This window comes from Triticum aestivum, chromosome 2D, assembly GCF_018294505.1.
Source record: "Triticum aestivum cultivar Chinese Spring chromosome 2D, IWGSC CS RefSeq v2.1, whole genome shotgun sequence".
NCBI lineage: Eukaryota > Viridiplantae > Streptophyta > Magnoliopsida > Poales > Poaceae > Triticum > Triticum aestivum.
In genome coordinates, this window is record NC_057799.1 from 148,354,444 (window position 1) to 148,358,885 (window position 4,442).

Sequence of the window (4,442 nt, forward strand, 5' to 3'; positions counted from 1 at the left end):
GGAGGGGTGGTTGAACAGTAGCCGGTGGAGTACCGCGCGGTGGAGGCTGGATGAACAGGAGCCCGTGGAGGCTGGAGTAGGTTGACGGTAGCCCGTGGAGGCTAGAGGAGGTCGACGGTGGAGATGAACAGTATCCCGTGGAGTCCCGTTTTGCGGTACGCCACACCCCTCCCGATGAACATGACCCCCGTTTCGACCGTAGGAGGTCCGTTTCGTCCGTTTTGCGGTACGCCACACCCCTCCCGATCAACAGGACCCCCGTTTCGACCGTAGGAGGTCCGTTTCCTCCGTTTTGCGGTACGCCACACCCCTCCCGATCAACAGGACCCCTGTTTCGACCGTAGGAGGTCCGTTTCCTCCATTCTACAGTACGCCAGGCCTCGTTTCCATCGCCTGTTCCATCCAAGCCCTCCCGATGAACACGACCACGCATTCCGTTCTGACCCAGCCGGTTGGCTCCCACGCATTCCGTTGCCTCCTGATGAACACGACGCATTCCGTTGCCTCCCCATGAACACGACGCATTCTGTTGCCTCCCCATGAACACGACGACGACGCTGTTTCTCCGTTCCGACCCAGCCATGTACACGAGCCCTGGCCGTACGTATGCGCGAGTAGGCGTTCGAGACCCCGCCCGTATGTACACATACATGGCCGTATTTTCTTTCATGCACCTTGGCCGCTGTACGTACGTGTACATGCTACGTGCGCGCCTCTACTACGACACGTACGCGCCTCTACTACGACACGTGCGCGCCTCTACATCCACCAGTATATTTGTACGTACACGTTCGCGACCAGAATGACAACGCTACGTACGCTTCGACCAGGTGGGTCCCGACTGTCAGGCACTTCCTTGCCTGCGAAGATGTAGCTGGTGGGTCCCAGCAGTCAGGGGGGCGAATCGTTTTTTCTTTGCCTGGACGCACTTCCTTGCGTGCAAAGATGTAGCTGGTGGGTCCCAACAGTCAGGGGGAAACGTTTTTTCGCGAAATACAGTGGCCCGTCCGATGGGTCCCAGCTGTCAGGTGGAGGAATCATTATTTTCCGCGTAATAAGGAGGCACTTCCTTGCTGCGGCCGTGGACCCAGCTGTCAGCCTCTCCACGTATAGTCCACGTCCGATGGAAGTCGTTCCTTGACCATGTTGACCACGCCGCGCCGAGAGCACCAGGGCGGTGGACGACGGCGAGGCCTAGGAAGGGGACGACGGGGAGCCGGGGAAGACGCGGCAGTAGAAGCCCGCGCGGAGAGGAGTACGAGGGTTCACTGGTTCGGCTGCGGTGTGAGGCTGCCGTCGCCGCAGGGCCCGGCTAGCGGTGGGAATAGTAGGGGCGGTGAGGCCTCCGCGGCAGCACAGCCGGCCACGGGAGGCAGGAGCATGCGGCACGACCGCCGCTGCTTTGGGCGGCTGGAGCAAGAAGACCAGAGGTTGAAGAAGCACTACGGCCGTTGGATGGACATCGTACGGTCACTGGAGCTAGAATCGTTCATATTGACTAAAGTTGACAAAGGCCCCCGTCCCAGTCAACTTAGTAGGCCCACAAGTCAGCCTCCCACCATGGTGGGTCCCAGCTAGCAGGAGGAGTATTCATTTTTTTGTGCGTAATAAGGAGGCACTTCCTTGCGTGCGAAGATATAGCTGGTGGGTCCGAGTTGTCAGCGGCGGTAACGTTTTTTTCGGGAAATACAGAGGCCCTTTCGGTGGGTCCCTGATGTCAGGTGGAGGAATCATTATTTTGCGCGTAATAAGGAGGCATTTCCTTGCGTGCGGCCGTGGACCCAGCTGTCGGCCTCTCCCCGTACAGTCAACTTCAGATGCATGTCGGTCGTTGACCATGTTGACCAGGCCGCGTCGAGAGCACCAGGGCGGTGGACGACGGCGAGGCATAGGAAGGGAACGACACGGAGGCAGGGAAGACTCGGCAGTTGTTTCCCACGCGGAGGGGAGTACAACTGTACGAGGGTTTACTGGTTCGTCGGCCATCGCCGGAGAATAACAGCAGGTGTGGGTGAGTAGAGGGATGGTTAGGCCAGCGATGGGAGTACGGTGGGGCGGTGAGGCCTGCGCGGCAGCAGAGCCGGCCGCAGGGAGGAGGGAGCAGGCAGTTCCGCCGGCGCTTGTTTGAGCGGCTGGAGTAGGAAGAACAGAGATTGAAGAAGCACGACGGCCGTTGGATGGCCATCCAACAGTCACTGCTTGTGCGTCAACCTTTTTTTTAGGAAAGCCTCAAATCTATGGAAAACAGCATACAGCCCATCTGCCATTATTTCTAATAATTTACAGCCCATTTGCTAATTATTAAGGTTTTTTTGGAGCCCATATTCTTTTTGTTAGCATTACAACCCATATTGTGGCCACGGTTAAAAAATTATACGAAATTTTGCATATTTCGGTGCGGTCCGAACTATTTTTAATCCCGAAATTTCGACTCACATTCAAACTGATTTAAAAAATAAATGTATATCAATATAAAATCCAACAAATTCTCCACGCATAAAAATTAATGTAATTTAAAATCTTGAAATGAAAAAAAAGATATTTGAAACTAATTGCCGGTTTGATGTGTTTTAAAAATGTACAGCCCATTTCTCATTACTGATGGGCCATTTTCTCGGCCAGCCGAATGAAAGATCTCCTCGTCTTGAAAGATTTGCAGCCCAACAGGCCTGACAAAGCGACTTACTTGGCAAATCACAAAAAAACTGGGCTGTGGCCGTGGACCCAGCTGTTAGCCTCTCCACGTACAGTACTCTTCCGATGGAAGTCGTTACTTGACCACGTTGACCACGACGCGCGGAGAGCACCACGGTGGTGGACGACGGCAAGGCCTAGGAAGGGGACGACTCGGAGCCGGGGAAGACGCGGCAGTGGAAGCCCGCGCGGAGAGGAGTACGAGGGTTCACTGGTTCGGCTGCGGTGTGAGGCTGCCGTCGCCGCAGGGCCTGGCCAGCGGTGGGAATAGTAGGGGGCGGTGAGGCCTCCGCGGCAGCACAGCCGGCCACGGGAGGCAGGAGCATGCAGCACGACCGGCGCTGCTTTGGGCGGCTGGAGCAAGAAGACCAGAGGTTGAAGAAGCACTACGGCCGTTGGATGGACATCGTACGGTCACTGGAGCTAGAATCGTTCATATTGACTAAGTTGAGAAAGCCTTCCGTTCCCGTCAACTTAGTAGGCCCACAAGTCAGCCTCCCACCATGGTAGGTCCCAGCTAGCAGGGGGAGTATTCATTTTTCTGTGCGTAATAAGGAGGCACTTCCGGTGGGTCCGAGCTGACAGCGGGGGGAAAGTTTTTTCGTGAAATACGGTGGTCCGTCCGGTGGGTCCCAGCAGTCAGGGGCAAACGTTTTTTCGCGAAATACGGTGGCCCGTCCGGTGGGTCCCAGCAGTCAGTGGGGAAACGTTTTTTCCGCGAAATACTGGTGGCCCGTCCGGTGGGTCCCTGCTGTTAGGTGGAGGAATAATTATTTTGCGCGTAATAAGGAGGCACTTCCTTGCGGCTGCCGTGGACCCAGCTGTCAGCCTCTCCACGTACAGTACTCTTCCGATGGAAGTCGGTCGTTGACCACATTGACCACGCCGCGCCGAGAGCACCACAACGGTGGACGACGGCGAGGCCTAGGAAGGGGACGACACGGAGCCGGGGAAGACGCGGCAGTGGATGCCCACGCAGAGAGGAGTACGAGGGTTCACTGGTTCGGCTGCGGTGTGAGGCTGCCGTCGCCATAGAATAACAGGGGGAGTGGGTGAGTGGAGGGATGGCCTGGCCAGCGGTGGGAGTAGTATGGGGACGGTGAGGCCTCCGCGGCAGCACAGCCGGCCACGGGAGACAGGAGCATGCGACAGGACCGGCGCTGCTTTGGGTGGCTGGGGCAAGAAGACCAGAGGTTGAAGAAGCACTACGGCCGTTGGATGGACATCGTTGACCACGCCGCGCCGAGAGCACTATGGCGGTGGATGACGGCGAGGCCTACGAAGGGAACGACACGGAGCCGGGGAAGACACGACAGTGGCTGCCCACGCGGTGGAGAGTACGAGGGTTGACTGGTTCGGCTGCCGTCGCCGGAAAATAACAGGAGGTGTGGGTGAGTAGAGGGATAGACAGGCCAGGGATGCGAGTATGATGGGGCCGTGAGGCCTGCCCGGCAGCACTGCCGGCCACGGGAGGCAGGAGCAGGCGGTTCCGACGGCGCTGGTTTGGGCGGCTGGGGCAGGAAGATCAGAGACTGAAGAAGCACGATTGCCGTTAGATTGACATCTAACAGTCTGATGCTGGTAGAGTCGATTGTTGACTAAGTTTCTTTTTTGAGAAACCTTGTGTACGCATGCACTTAGTAGGCCCACAAGTCAGCCTCCAAATCTGTGGCAGACAACATAAAGCCCATTTGCTATTTTTATAATTTGCAGCCCATTTGCTAATTCTTAAGTAATTCATTACAGCC